The 16,893-nt window shown below is 41.9% G+C and overlaps 1 protein-coding gene across 1 annotated transcript in view; it reads left to right on the top strand.

The window, feature by feature from the left end:
- ghr.S (growth hormone receptor S homeolog) overlaps positions 1 to 16,893 on the top strand; it is a 277,152-nt gene that overhangs the window by 34,149 nt on the left and 226,110 nt on the right. The window lies entirely within an intron of this gene.

The following is a 16,893-nucleotide window of genomic DNA, read 5'->3' as shown; positions in this document are numbered from 1 at the left end:
GGTTGGGGATCTCTGATCTACAGGAAGAAACAATGCAGAGTATGGTACATATGAATTGCAAAATCTATGAAAATTGCCTTGCATTTTCCACCAGTTACACAATTCATATGTTTTACAGCCACCATTCGCACCGACACAAAGAAAAGGTATTTTCAGGAGATTTGTCGCCCGCTGATACTGTGACAAATCTCTCGAGTGTGCCATAAACCTGAAGGGCAATGCTACTGTTGTCAGGGAATGCCAGAAATAGTTTAAATAACCCCATTTGCCTTTCAAGACTTTTTTATAATATGATATTGGTGGCTAATGTAAATAAGTTGAGTAGAGGTCCAACTTTCACTACTCCATGTACGATTTTAAGTCACTCAAGGTTCTTTTCATTTAATATTATCAGGAGTGGTAATGGGGCCACTGGTGGATAAAATGCCCCTATGTGCCACAACCCCCATGGGTAACACTGCTGGGGCTCTTTTTGGGATGAGAACCGTCTGTACTTGCTGTGTCAGGCAACTGCGGGGAAAACTGCTCCATGTTTCTGACACCACAGATTCCCTTACCCTTCCAAAAAGCGGGCTACCTGAAGCCTGGAGAAGGTTTCAGCAATGTACAGATCAAAATGAAGTTAGAAATTGGAAATAGGAGATGAGCCAAGTTGGTAAAACGACTTAGGAAGTAATTTCGAATTGGAAAAATAATGATTTATCTGAAAGCAGTTGCACTGTGAAGTTCTAGCTCTTTCTGAAAGCACAGGATCAGTTACAAAGACCTGAGATGGCTGCCTATACAGCTGAAAAATACATTTATTGGTTAAAGGGCTGATGTTTTTTAACGTACAGTACACAATGTATTTTAGTAAGAAAACCATAGACATCATGACAGTGAAAAGATTTTTAACCCCTTGTTACTCAAGATCTTTTCTGAAAATGATTGCTCCTCGCTTGTTTAGTTTCCACACCATTTAGCTATTTATGTGCGGCTACAAGGAAATATTTACATTGTTTACATTATTTGGCTTGATGTTTTTTACTTGACCTGGTCTAGTAAAACACCCTGAGAACAACACTAGAGTACTGTAGTCCATTGTACAGATAATAAAATAGGTCATACAGTATAATTTACCCATGGTTTATTTGTGGTTACACAAACTAGTACAGTATACACTGTGTGTGTTTGTTTCCATCCTTAAAAATAAAAAAAGCTATTAAAAACATACAGTATGTTAGAAATTACCAGCTAGTGACATACCCCTTAAACAAACTGTTTCTAGTAGCAGCTAGATTCTTACCACTGGCCTTGCTGGTGGGAATCAAAACCGAAAAAGTTCCACAAATAATTAATGTTGATAAACTCACCAAGTTGAAACGTGTTCCAAGTGCACCAACCCCTTAGGCTTAATAAACTGGCTCCTATTGAAGGGGGCTTTAGGCACACTAATTAAAATTAACATCTTCTAGCGGTCCTACGCATTTCATGCCCCTAAGGCACTTAGGGGCCCATTCACACAAGTTTGAGTGAAGGAATAGAAGAAAAAAAACTTCGAATTTCGCAGTGTTTTTTTGGCTACTTTGATCATCGAATGGGCTACTTCGACTACGACTTCGAATCGAACGATTCAAACTAAAAATCGTTCGACTATTCGGCCATTCGATAGTCAAAGTACTGTCTCTTTAAGAAAAAACTTCGACCCCCTAGTTCGCCACCTAAAAGCTACCGAAGTCAATGTTAGCCTATGGGGAAGGTCCCCGTAGGCTTTCCAAGTTTTTTCGGATCGAAGGATAATCCTTCGATCGATGGATTAAGATCCTTCGAATCGTTCGATTCGAAGGATTTAATCGTTCGATGGAACGATTATTCCTTCGATCGAACGATTATTCCTTCGATCGTTCGATCGAACGAATTACGTAAAATCCTTCGACTTCGATATTCAAAGTCGAAGGATTTTAATTCGCCAGTCGAATATCGAGGGTTAATTAACCCTCGAAATTCGACCCTTAATACATCTGCCCCTTAGTCATGGGCCCATGAGCCTTAGAGGCACTTAAACTCTAAGCTTGAACTGAAAAAAGTCTCACAACCAGTGCAGTATATACTTTCTCTTCCAGGTGTTCTAAAATGGAGTATAATTGCTTGGCTTTACAGAGCAATAACTTATGGACTTTTTAATTCAGCATGTCATATAACTTAGTGGGTTGGATCAGAAACAAACATGTTTTAACAAAAGGAGGGTTTTAATGTGGAACTTTGCTTCGTCAACCCAAAAATTTATTTTTTGCCTAATTAAGAAAACACTATTACAAGCAACTTTCCAATTTGAATGTGTTAAAAATTGTTAGTGCTTTAAAAGTTATTTGTAAATGTAAGTGCTACTGAAAACAGCATTTGCCTGCAGGTAATGGCCTTTAGACCAATTTGGCAGCTTATCTGCCCGTGTATGGGGGCTTCCGATGGGTCTTCCCGAACGATATCTGGCTACGATATCGATCGGAAAAGTTTAATTTTTCCCATTGCTCCTCGTTGTAATCCGATCGTTCGGCCCTAGGGCCAAATTTTCGGTTTAGCCCTGCCGTTGGTGGGCATATCGGGGAAAGATTTGCTAGTTTGGCGATGTCATCAGACGAACGGAACTCTTTGTGTATGGCCAGTTAAACTCATGTTTGTTTTTTAAACAGTTCCAAAAACCAGTCTCCTCCTGCAAGATAAACAAAATATCAAAGACTGAAAGGAAAAGGAACCACCTGGAATAAATGTGTTGCAGTCAATCTGCTGGAGTTCCTTTTCCTTTAAATATTTGATGTTTTGTTTATTCAACTGAAGGTAACTAGAAGGAATTGGACATATACCTTTCATTGTTTTGTACAGACCACCAACCCCATTTTTTTTGTTTTGGTCCTCCAGCAAGATAGGTCTGTAAATCCATTGGTTTCTGTTAAATTGTTTCAAAAGCCAGAGCCACCAGGGCAGAGAATAGAAAGGGACAAACGCTGCTTTCAATAGCAATACAAATACAAATAACTTAAAACACATAGAACATGTGTAATGCATGTATAGTGCAAAGTTGCTTACAAATATGTTTTCTGTTATTAGGCAAAAAAAATTTTTTGGGTTGATGTCCTTAAAATAACACCAGCGTTTTTGACTACGGGCCTCTCTTTGTAAAACTGTTCAATATATTCCTTTGATACGACTCGCTTTTGTGTGTAGAGCATTACCCAGTGCTACTTCACATTTGTTTGACCTTCTTGAGATGCACTTACCAAACTAAGGGCCAGATTCATTTTATCACGAAAAACCACTTGTGTAGCTTGCACTATATGGCTCTTTCATTTTTTTCTATAAAAAATAACCTAGCAAGAAATGTATTTTTCTAGTCCGTGGGGTTGACACTTCATATTTCCTATTTTGCAGATAAGCTTTGCAGAGCTTATCGCTTTTATTGCTGATATGGGATACTGGCATAGGGGCCATAGAAATAAAAATATTCTCATATTCTTTCTGTACCATGGAGCTGATATTACAATATTTTGTGCAGAGCAGTTTAGTTGGGATATAGGATATACACTATGTAGAACCTTTGGGGTTCTTGGTAGTTTTGCCTTTGTGACATAAACACTGCTGGTTGTTGCATTTGAAATGTGAAACCATTAGATGGGTTGATTATAATATGGGGGGGGATAAATTATTATTGGGCTGAAGGGCAACTTTTTTGACTGTTTTTCCATATCTTTTGCAGCTGCCAAACAGTGGTCAACCCCATGGGGCGGAACTACCGGGGGCCCGCACCCCCTCAGGGCCCCCCGGCAGTCCGCCCACCGCATGTTCCCCGGCCAGTTCCGGGTGTACGGAGGGGGGGCGGGGGGCCCGGCTGCGCGTCCTGCGCCAGTGCCCGCCCCCTCTAGTTCCGTTTCTGGTCAACCCAAATATATCACAAATGACTGAATACATAATAATAATGCTGATTGTTACAACACAAATTCACTAAAGTGCGGATTTTACTGAACGCTACCTCTTTTCGCCAGTGTTGACTTCGCCACCTCAGACGAAGTGCTTAAAAGAAGCAACATCTACCTCAATCTTAGTCACACATAGTCACTTACATCATATTCTGTGTGCCGAAAATGCATTCAATTTCCAAAAACGCTGGCGACTTTTCCTTTCTTGAATCGGAATTGCCTGCAAAAGTCCTGACATAAACTTTTTTTGGCTAACCGGTTTTCTCCACACATTTCATAACATATGGAACATTCATTTTACAGTGAGCTCATGAGGGCATTATATTAACTCTCTTGTCTTTATAAAAGTTTCCGGGACATGTATAAAAAAAAGTGGTAACTTCAAGCATTTGCAGCAACATTCATAATACAGACCAGTGGCGTAACTAGCGGGGGAGCAGGGGGTGCGATTGGGCCAGGGCCCCCCTCAGGCCCCCCCCACAGAATTCAGCGCAGAAAATATCGTACGGCAGGGGGCCCGGCTGCACGTCCCGCCCCCATCAGTTACGTTACTGATACAGACGTCGATAGAACTTTAAATTACCCGCCGTATGCAAATTAACCTAAGCGCAAGATCACTAGTGAATTTTTGCTAGGCACAAACGAACGCTAGCGCATCTTGGCTGTGAAGTGCTTGCACTGCTGAAGTAACGCTAGCGAAAAAACGCCAGCGTTCGGCGCCCAGGGCGCAACTTTGCATATTAGTGAATAAGCCTAGAGGTAGCGAATTTGCGCCTGGCGAAGTACTACGATGTTTGCGAATCAGTCGTTGGCGACAATTCACCTTCTAGTAAATCTGCCCCATAAGCTGAGCAAGCAATACACTTGGGGCTGCGTTAATAGCTTTGTGAAGTCCCCAGACAGCTGCAGTAAAGGTTGCATCATTTCTCCTGCAGCTGTATGACCAGCTGCCATATATGAAAGCAGTGACTGGGCCTGCCCAGGATACACCAGCTGTCAGTTAATGTCCCCGATGGCTACAGATTGAGGTGCATCAGGGGGCTGCATAACACTTTAACCCAACTTGCAAGTACAGGCTGAGCTGTCATTATATCTTTCTCCTTTTGCTCTAGGGTGGAAGGCAGGAGTTAAAGTGGATAAGTGGGCACAAAAACATAAATAAATGGTGGTGCAAATGACTGTCAGTCCCTGAGATGCACTATGTTTATTACAGCTTAATTCCCAGAATGAGCAGGAAGAGTAGGATGACTGAGCCAGATATTATTATAAATCAGCTATACGTTGCTGCAAGTTCCTCCAGTTGGATATTTATATATTAATGAAATGTGGGTATGCATTTTTTCAATCTCTCTGTAACTACTCAATTGTGATTCTCAGCAGTTAGCTTTTATTTGTCGGAGAAGATCAAGGCTGTAGGCAGAGTTATAAATACCACATTTATCACACATTTATTCAGCTTTAATTGTTTTCCCTTTTTGTATGGTCTTGTCTTTTTCAAAAGGGTTTTTTCCCACTTCACTCGTGGGATCTAGTTAGACCTTTGCTTAGTAACAAGGTAAAACAATTCCAAATTAAATGCACCGATTTGTTTAATGTTCTGGCAGCAATAGGCCCGATCTGTGTACTTTATAGGTGGGAATAAAACACAGACAAATGCCTCATAAAGGTTTCCCTTTTCTGGTCAGTTACACCGTGAAGGCAAAGCAGACTTTTCAAAACATTCAAATATTTTTAAAGACATTAAGGATCACTAAACTCCATCGTCCTGGTTAGTACGAGGCATTGTCCTGTTAGCCAATGGATGGACAGAGCTGTGTCTTCTACTGTCACACTTCCTTCCTGTTGCAGTTATCGGGGGAGGGAGATCAGGGGCCTGGAGGAGTAGTGGCGGGGATTAGGGACCAGTTTGACCCTGATTAGGTGCTCCTTTTGGAATGAAAAGGATAAGACTGTGTATTGTTTGATGCTTTTTCTTTAAAGGAAAGGCTAAAACTAAGTAACCTTTATCAGAAAGGTCTATATAAATACTCCAGTAAACCCTCAAAGTAATGCTGCTCTGAGTCCTCTGTCAAAAGAAACAGCATTTCTTTCCTTCTATTGTGTACTCATGGGCTTCTGCATCTAGGGTTGCCATTCGGCCGGCATTTTACTGGCCTAGCCGGTAAAACACCTGCCAGGGCCGGGGCCGGTATTACATGTAGCTGCCGGTAATTTGTAATACTATTAAGAAAAGGCCTTGCCCTCGGTTGGAAATGTACCTTTCCTTCCTCATCTTGCCCTCGAGCGGGGTGGCCCGCCCCTTTTGTGGTGCAGCTCCGCCCCTTTTTGCGCCATGGTCTGCCCCTTTAGTTCCCGCCCCCGCTGGCCGGTAAATTTTTTTTTACAAAGGTGGCAACCCTATCTGTATCAGATTTCCTGTTTTCAGCATAAACCTCCAGAGATAGGACTTGAGCATGCTCAATTTGCTCCTCTCTCCCTCTCCCCCTCCCTTTACCCCCTCCCTCCTCCCCTCCCTGCTGTAATCTGAGCCCAGAGCTATGACTCAGGAAGTGATGTCACACCAAGCTAATATGGTAGCTGCTATCCTAAACAAACAGAGAGAGATTCTAGAGCTGTTTACTCAGGTATGGTAAAGCATTCTGCAGAATACATATAGTGTTATAGCTTGCACTTTTATAGATAATCCATTGGCAATAAACTGCTTTGGTAGCTTTCCTTCTCCTTTAAATATACTTTTTTTTCAATTGCTCGGACATCCCAGTTTTTGGAAGGGCTGCCTGGGATAAAACTGCCTGCCCGGTTTTCCAAACTAGGAAAACCAGGCAGGATACTTATAGAATGTCGGCCTCCCCCTGCCCAGAAAGGTGGCAAACCTATTTGTTGTGGATAATCTACTTTGTGCCAGCCTATACAACTATGGAATAATAATCTTTGTATCCTTATGTAGGCTTAAAGGATAATTAACCCCCTGAGATGCAACAGCCCCCCTTCAACTGCACTCCATCTGTCCCCTTACCCTCCCTCCCTGCACATTGTATTATGAAAGTTGCTCCTCTTTGGAAATCTGACCTCAAAATGCAGAATAGCGAAACAGAGTTTCCTCACGGAATCCTTAAAATAAATGTGACAAGGAACAGAAATTTCTTTTAACCGTGCACACAGCTTGTGGGTTTTTTTTAACCCTTCCTGGCCCCAATTTTCATATCCAAATTATGATTTGCATTGGGATTCGGACAAATCTTTCATGAAGGATTCTGGATGAATCGTAGTCATCATCATAGTGATCAGGAGTCATTATAAATCCTATAAATGTAACTACAGTGGGACATAGAAAACAATGCTTGTAACATAGGCACAGTGATATTTTATCTTTATTTTCCGTAATGGGCCTTTATCCGATGGCAATGTGTTGAGGTACTGGGGAACCATTGTAGAAAGCTATTAAGTGGTATAGTAACAAACAACCCTTGGGGATTATTGATTTCTGTATCACAAAGTCCCTCTTGTTTATTTTCCTTTTGTCTCTAATTCACTTGCTTTTCCAGCTAATAAATTAGCTTCTCTTTCTGCCGTTCAGCACTCCCATTATCAGAATATTTATTCCATGGCCAGAGCTTTAATTTCAAACCGCAGAGAGATCCGACAAAATTGCCCAGTAAATGGAAAACCTACTCATGGAGCAGAATATATAGAAAGAACGTGTCCAAAAATAACAGTGTAATTTGAATTTCCATTTCAGCTATGATTATGTACACAAGCACTGGCATTAAAAAGCTTGCTCATTACCCATAAAGAGTAAATTCAACCACATGTATACGGAATGAGGCATAGTTTTAAGCTTTAAACTTAAATTACTCTATTTACAAAAAGTTTAGGAGGGGGGTTGTTAGAAATTATACTAAACAATGGCAGTACATTTGCTCAAAATAAAACTGTATCTTTACCAAAGAGGAAAAATCATTGTAGGTTTGTTTTGTGTTTTCTAGTCTAGCAACACTTGTCTACAAGAACTGTGTTGGCCTAGTACAGTGTCCAGTACAACTGCCCATAGCATTCAATCAGTATATGGTTTTGATTAGTCTACTTTGACTGCCTAGCTTAGTCTTGCCTCTGGCACATAAAGGTGGGCTATTACATGGTCAAGCCTGTCACTGACTAAGCCAAACCCTAAAGCTGGCCATAGACTTGCAGATTTTTTCCGACCTGCCATAACCATTCAGATTAAATAAAGTATTAAAAGAACAAATCAGATGATGTTCTGCCCATGAAATCAATCATATTGCTATCCAGAGTTATGTTCTACAGATAGTAGTGACAGTCACCGATTGATATTGCAGAGAAAGTATGGTTCTAACCTGTCTGATCAACTAACAACAATCTCCTCTTCTTCGGGCAACTAATCTCTCCGAAATGCATTCCCGAAATGTATACGGAACGATTATTTTTTCCGAAGTCTTGCGAAGTTTCCTCGATCCGTATGCCACCCTGCAGGTGATTCACATTCTTGCCAGAAGGAAGGCATTTCGGGGAGATTAGTCACCTGAAGAAGAGGAGATTTGTCGCTGGGCAAGTGTGCCACCACCCTAAGACTGAGGGGTGCGGACTAGGGGTAGGCAAAAGACAATTTTAGAGGTAACTGCCCAGAGCACCCCTATCATTGTGCCCTAGGCAGCTGCCTCTTCTGCCTACCCCAAGTTTCGGCCCTTCATCTGGGACCCCACTTCCATGGGACTAGCCCTACCATCAGAGGAACTTGCAATTCCCTGTACAATTCTATCTGTACTGTACTGTACAATGTAATGCATGTTAATTATAGCAATCAGCAATGGTTCCGGCATTATCTTTGATGAAATTAATATTTTCTTTTCTAATCATCTCCAATGAGAAATAAGTGAGCGTGCTAGCAATGACTCCCATCTCAAGCTACGTAATACCATACAACACGCTCTTTCTTTCCTACAGAAACGGCTTCAACAGGCCTTTGATTTGCACTGAATGTAGGTGCAATTTAACTTGTGTCATGTTATTTCCTGTTTTACTGAGTACCAGATGAATCAGGTCTCGATAATTAAAGGCTCATGTTCATTTCTGTGTCATTACTGCTAATGCTCATAATTAAATAACTGTAAGCTTCTAATCGCCATGAAAAGTGATTAATGCAAGTGCCATGTTTTTAATAATGCGACTTTAACCCAATATCATACACCAACTTACAGTAAACGGCTAAACAGTCCCTGGATTTTTGTGGTTTGTTTTATGTTTAGTTGTGTCCAAGTTGCGTATATCGGTTCAGATTGCATTAACCAAAGCCTACTGCTTTTCCCTCTGATTCTCAGGGTGTGTTTGTTGTACTGTTGTGCCAGGCCAATGCCTCTTGATACCCATTTTCATGGAATGGCTTAACATCTAAGTGCACTGCTGGAATGCGGATGTCTTTTTGCAATTTCCTCAGAGTAGTATTTGCTCGCCAACCCCTCCAGTGTCTCTGTGGTATGAACCAGCTCTTGTGTGATTATAAAGCTTGCTATGGACACAGATTTAATCTTACAAAACAAAGTTTCATACAGTTATCGACCAGCCAATTTCTCGTACCATGTTGATCAGTCGTTTAGTCGATTAGACAGAGCAGAAAATTTCTGTTGGATAATGATAATATATTTGCATGTATTGCCTATTCGACAATATCCATGGATGACTGTCACTGCTATTTCCGGGATATAACTTTCTTGCGATGAATGACCAGAACATCGTCTGATGTTATTTTTCCCATTTTAATCCAACAGTTTAATTCTGAATAGTTTGTTTTAGATTGTTGCATTGAAATGAATGATCAATATCGAAATGTTTGTCGTACAAAGATTCAAATCTGAACATCTAGGGCCAGCTTAAAGTTTGCAAAGCTAATGACTTATAAAGCCAGAATAACTTTCCAAATTCTTAAAAATATTTCCGTTTCCACAGAAGGGAAAAAAAATCCTTATAGACTCAAGCACTTACCAATGGAATAGCTGCAAGCAATATTGGACCCTTGAAGGTCATAGCCAGGTTAAAGGTGATTGCTGAGTGCCGCTCACAAGAGCACAAGAGCACGTTAAATGCACACCTAGTGATATTGTGGCAGTTAGTACTGCATCAAGCTTACGCATTTCGTGCCTCTATTATGCGGCCCTTCTTCAGAGCTCTGCTAAGCACAACTTCGGAGAGCGTGTTGGTAGGATCTTATAACTGAAGCTGCAGGCTTTGTACTCTTGTGAGTGCTGCATTGTACAGTGAGCAACGCTATATGGTCCTTATTTCTGACTATGACACCTATATCTAAAACTCCTCCTGCCTGCCATGTACTGTATGCAGAGCTACCGAGTGAGGTGCAACCATTGAAGGAACACAAACATTTTTGCCACAGGGTGCAAATCACAAGACATTAAAGAAAACATGGCTGTTTACCCATTTTTTGCAATTTGCCGCACTTTTTGTAAACAAGCCCTTCAGTCTTACCATGTGTATTGCCATGACAGCAGCAGACTTATTACGATCTAAGCACCCACAGTATAAACACAGTAAAAATAACTTGCATTATGGAACACACCTTCCTATCTAGTTCCTGGCACCTTTGCCTATATACTGTATCTGTGATTGCTACTAGACGTTGCTTTATATAAAGAAACTTTCGGTTTCATGGTGCTCTGCAAGGAACGAGCCTCGGAACAACAATAAATTCATTAGCAGAGGTTTAACAGAACATCTTAATAGAGTGATTATTTCATGCGTTGGTAAATGAGTTTCCTGGGAGCAGCTCTCTCGGACTGCACAGTCAGCGAATTGCCTTGCAGATCGTATTTGTGGAGAGCAAATAAAACATTATCTGGCATATCTGTGCCTGCCCGGCTCATATTTTCTCCCCCAACATGTCCGTATTGTGCTTACTGATGCAGCCAGGAGGACTTTGGACCTACTTTATCTTCCTTGTCTCTGAGCAAACACACAGCTACAGACAAGTGGCTTTATAACTTGTTTATAGGAAAGAAATGACTCCCTGACAAATTGTACATGAATTTTGTCATGAGAGACATAAGGTAATTGCTTCTTGGGAGCACACAGCATTCCTTATAGAGTATACAGTATATGCTTAGCATTTATACATAGCAACACACGTTTCACTTGTTAGCGGTAATGTCCATAGGCAACAACAGATCATTTGCCCTAATGGTCAGAAGTATATTTGTTTGCTGTTTGTGGAGGATTTTTGGAAACGATCTTAGTAATAGTAATGTTGCAGGGACCCTTATAGGGACTGTGAACCTGGTGAACATTTACTGGCAATATGCAGCACTTACAAATTTGCCCATATGTGGTGCTGTATAGAAGCTGTATGCTTCTATAAAGCAGAATTTTCTGCCTGGATTCAATCAGGCTGCTGCCAGAGGAAGTAAGTGCCTCCGCCAGGAAGTGGAATTTTGGGGAATATGTACCTTCCTCCATCTACCTTGGCTGGAGGGCTGTGATAATAGTATACAGTGGCGTAACTATAGAGTAAGCAGACCCTGAGGTTATGGGACAGGGGGAAAATTATTCCTCCCTACCAAGCTGCTCTCCAACATGCGAGCTGGATGGGAGGATAGGGTTGCCACCTTTTCTAGAAAAAAATACCGGCCTTCCTATGTTTTTACGTTTTTTTCCCTATACTTAACATCGCAATCATGCAACATTTTTATAAATACCGGCCAGATGGCAACCCTGTAGGTAGCCTCAGGCACATTTCAGGGACTGCTGCCGCCCCCCTTCCACTTTGTGCTTCTAACTTGTAGCGTCGGAGCGGATTGAGGAGTGGCCGCGTCTCTATTAAGCTCGCTGCACTAGAAGAGCAGAATTTTTGTTTTAAAAAATGGAAATTCGGCTCTTCAAGTTACCAGAGGGGGCTTTTTGCTTCCCCTGAAACTGTAACTTGCTGCTCCGTGCCGTCTGAGGCAAGATTCTCACCTTGCCTCATGGCCGGAGTGGCCCTGGGTAGCCTGGAGATGCTGGATGGAGGGATTGTGCAGGAATGTAGGTGGGGAAAAGGCCAGGGGCAGGGTCTGATTGGGCAGCCAGGAAAAAACCCGGGGGGCCCACAGCTCTTGTGGACCCTGCCAGCCCAGAGCCACACCCAGATCTGCAGGATTCTTCCTGCCGCGACCTTCCTTTTTTGGGTTGTTGCGGCAATACATATTGCGGATGCGTGATGCATGGCTGTGCAGCAGGGGGAGGACAGTGGGGGGCCCTGGACAGCAGCTAGCATTGCCACCTGCCCGGTATTTTACCGATCCCAATGTTATGAATAGGGAAAAAAGATAAATATATAGGAAGGTCGGTATTTTTTCCAGAAAAGGTGGCAACCCTAACAGCAGCCCTGATGGGCCCCTGGGCCCCCCAGTCTGACCCTGAGCAGTGGTGCCAGGCCCCTTCAAAGATTCCTTTGCGAATAGGAGCCTGCCCACACTAGTTACGCCACTGATAGTATAGTTGGCGAAGTCACTGGTTACTGCCTCGTAACCAATCAGGGGAAACCAAGAGAGCAGCAAAGCAGGAAGTAGTGTTTTGGTTATTAACTGAACTATATTAGAAACATTTTTTATTTTGCACAGCCTATCTATTTACCTAGTTTTTATTTCTACACTGAACTGTTCCTTTAACCACTAGCAATGTATAATTCCTTCTGATTAACATTGCAGTCAGCACATACGTTACATTCAGAGCCGTTGGAGGGGCCCTAGTGATTAGGAACATGTAATCAGTCGGTTTTTTTTTTGTATTAGTTCATTTTCAAGGCTCCAGCTGCACGGAATGAGACGTCCGGGCAGAGTACAAGTCATTTAATATTTGCTTGGGAGACTTGCGAGCACTAGATGTTTATTTATATGATGTATGTAATGCCATGATGCTTATCTATTTATTCATGACTATTTATTTAGAAGAGAATGTATATGGGGGGGAAATGCATAGAAAATGCAGGAATGAAAGGAAACTATGATCATTCCCTTGGCAATTGATAAGAATCACACACAGGTGGGTTTTGGGAGGCGCCTACACAGAGAAGTGATAATTTAATTTGAAACCGAACCTCCTGAGCTGCTGATATGAGAGGTGGTGCCCAGTCTATAGTGGGATGCACTGAGCCTAATGCATTCTGTTGCTCATAGATGTGACAGTTTAATTTGCAGGAAGAAAGTCGTACCTTTGATTACCAATACACCTCATGATTATATACCATACCTACCAACATTTTGAAAATAAAAAGAGGGACAATTTTTGTGGCCACGCCTCCTAATTACCATGTTCATTTTAAAAAAATTGTCAGGTTATGAAAGTTTGAACATATTTCTGTGGGTTTTTTTTTCTAATTATTACAGTTTTGCTAATGAAGGTGAATTACCCTTTAAGCTGCGAGTCTAACATTTCCCAAGGGACCTGTTATGTTATATTGTTACAATTACTTATTTCCTTATCTTTAAATTGTTACAAAAGTATTTAATCTTCTGCTGTGGCTGTTCTGGGCTCTCTGCGAAAAGCTAAATTAAGTTAGAAACATTGTTTCTTTTTCTGGCTGTTCAGTGCAGAGAAAAACTGGACTTTTTTCAGTACAAATGAGGGACTGCAGGTTCAGCTGTCAAAAGAGGAACTGTCCCTCTAAAAACGGGACCGTTGGGAGGTATGTATATACAACAGATTCAGTGGAATTGCAAGCAGCTGGGAAACCGCCATAAGTGATTCAATAGAGACTGAGACGTGGATTTTGAGGGATTTCAATTTAGGAGCAGGGGTTTGTAAATATCTACAGGTGCACCTACATATACTTGAAAGTCCAACTTTAAGGGCAGTTAAGGTGAGATTTGGGGTCAGTAACTATATGCTTTCAAAGTTATTCATGAAACTATGGCTGAATGACTGATACACTAATATTTTCCTCTATCTGTGCTGATTTTATGAGCTAAGGGGGCCCTGACCAAAGTTTAGAGCTTCAAGAGGGCCCTGGCTAAAGGTGGCCATACACGGGCCGATAAAAGCTGCAGACAGACCGTGTCGGCAGCTTATTGGCCCGTGCATGGGGCCCCCCCGACAGGCTTCACCGATCGAGACAGAAAATCCCCTCGGATCGCAGCCGCATTTATTCGTTGATGCGGTCCCGCGATCCGACCGCCCATTGCTATTCGTTAGGATCCGATTGTTGGGTCCTAGGGCCCATGATCGGATCAGCCCGATATTGCCCACCTCAAGGTGGGCATTTCGGGGAGAGATCCGCTCGTTTGGCGACATCGCCAAACGAGAGGATCTCTCAGTGTATGGCCACCTAAAGACTGGGCTTAAACTTAAAAAAAAGAGTTTGCTAACCACTGCATTACACCAACTCTTCTGCATATGAATACATTCACTCCCTTGATTACCTTCTTACCTGCAACCACAAGCAGCCAATAACAATAAGCCTTTTTAGATGTTCCTTGTGGTTATCTTTGTATGACTCCTGCCTTCAGCCTGCAGAAGAATCCTATCAAATATAACGTATTTTCCTTAAAAACTTAAAGAAGACAAAGAGATTTGCCCCATAAATCCAATATGATGGTGACACAGCAGCATCACTCCCTCAATTTCTCGATTTTAGCCGTATATTATGTTTAGGGATGAGCGAATCTGTCCCGCTTTGTCACGTTTTACGAAACATCGTAAAAAAAATCACCAACCTGCGGAAAAAAATAGCGAAATGCATTGAAGTCATTGGGCTTCAAATTTTTACGCGTGCGACAATTTTTTCTCACTCCAAATGCATTAAAGTCAATGGGTGTTTTTCTTGTGGAGACTTTTTTTGTCTCAATGACTTTGTGGTCCAAATGTATTAAAGTCATTGGGCGTTTTTTCATATGGTAACTTTTTTTGTCTTGGAGACCTTGTCGCGGCAAAATTTTTCCCAGTGAATTTTTGCCATAGCTTTGAGAAAAGATTTGCAGATGGCGAAATGCAGAAATTCGCTCATCAGTAATTATGTTTATCGCTAAAAGAAATCCTTGCATAGCCGTGGGGACAGTAAAATCTTTACTCAGCAAAGAATGAATGTGTAGGAGAAGCAGAGAATAAAACTCATTCTCTACTGTCAGAAAACACAGCATACAGTATAGAAATACTTCATAGTTTTCTTTGTTTGCACATATTTTCTTCCTGTTTTCCTCTAAACTCGGGATAGTAAAATTCCTTTCTAGTCTAGATAAAAGAGATAAATTGTGTTCAGATTATTGTTAATTGCCCTGGACCTTTAATCTCAGAATCACCCGAAACAGCCATTCCGATATGGGTTACTAGGCTGAACACAGGCTGCTTTCATTACTTTTCTAATGAATCTCATGGCATTCATTTTTTTATAATAATATGAGCAATAAAATACGCCATATTTACTCAGTGACATAACTAGAGTGCTCCAGGCCCACCTGCGCTCCTATTCCCATCCTCCCGCCAACTTCCCAACCGTCCATGCTCATGTTCCGCCCGAATCCGCCCACGTCCCAACCCGACTTGGGTGCCCATCCTGGCCTGTAAGAGAGCGGTTGGGGAGAAGGTGGTTTTCTTATTAGCTATCAAGGAAGCAGACCCCACAGTCTGGGCCCTGGGGGGTCTGCTTCCTCTATAGTTACACCAAAATTTATTTGGGCTAGAAGTCACCAAGAAGTTCCATGACCATACTGTACAATGTATATATACAGGTCAGGGAACTGCAAGGTGACTTTTAGTATGTTCATATTAGACAACATGGGTTATGCTACTGTCTGTAATGCATATGTTTCAGTGGGTCATATGATGTCACCATCATTGAACTATCACTATTAAAGGTGACATCACTAATCGCCATTCATAGGTATATATTTTATAAGGTTTTTCATACAGAGATGCCAACCCAGAGTGGTAGATCCAGGTGCATCTAGCTCAAGCCTTCATTGTGGCCCAGCCAGCCTGTTCTGCTCTTCCCTGCTAGGCTGTTTTTAGGATTTTGGGTGACATGACATTTCTATGCATTTTAATTGGCCAGGTAAGGATTTGGGTTCAAATGCATGTCACAGGGTGATAGGTCAGTTACTGTGCATGACAAGGGGGTCAAATTAGGGTAACTCCTGAAGAATTTGGGTAAGTTGACATGTTGGTTCATGGCTCTTGTGTATGTGGAGGCGGAACATGGGCGGAGCAGAGGCGGGACAGGAAGTGGGTGAGGGGATGGGGATTGGAGTGCACCGGGCTCCTCTGAAGATTTATTGCAGGGGGGCACTTCGCACTCTAGTTACGCCACTGGTCTGAACACTCTACGGACCCTATATCACACAAAACCAGAGTCCGTTTTAGGTTACGCCAGAAAGGACCTTTGCCCAACATCACAGGGGCCTCTTCATAGTAAAATTGTGGATAAAAGGTTACGTTTTCATCATACATCAACGTCTAAAATGATTGGACTGCAGCTTCCAGCATCCCTACAGTAGCCAAAGATTGTTTTACTTTTCGCATAGAGGTCATTGATGTCATGCAGCGACCGTTTCTCTACATTCAGCCCTGGGGGTTTGAGAATCATAACTGCGCCAACAAATTCTTTCATATAAAGCAATATTATCTGCAAACCTACCGACACGAACAGAAATATGTATGCTCACTGGAAAATCATTTTAGTGCCTATCTGCCGTGTTAATTGATACTGTTATTTATTTTATTATCTAACGCCTTGGGATTTTGCCCATATCCCAGTTCCTTAAAAAACATAATCTAACGAATTTAGACAACATTTCAGATGTGTATCTCAGCTTCTTGTGCAAGTCTAGAAGGCCGTGCAAATGTGATCCTACGCTGACAGTGGAATTCACAGGCCAATGAAGCTTTTGTGACATACTGTATGGTATTCTCAAAACCTCCACTATATGGAAATGGGGAAAAGCAACTTATT

This window comes from Xenopus laevis, chromosome 1S, assembly GCF_017654675.1.
Source record: "Xenopus laevis strain J_2021 chromosome 1S, Xenopus_laevis_v10.1, whole genome shotgun sequence".
NCBI lineage: Eukaryota > Metazoa > Chordata > Amphibia > Anura > Pipidae > Xenopus > Xenopus laevis.
This window is presented reverse-complemented; position numbering and strand designations above follow the sequence as displayed.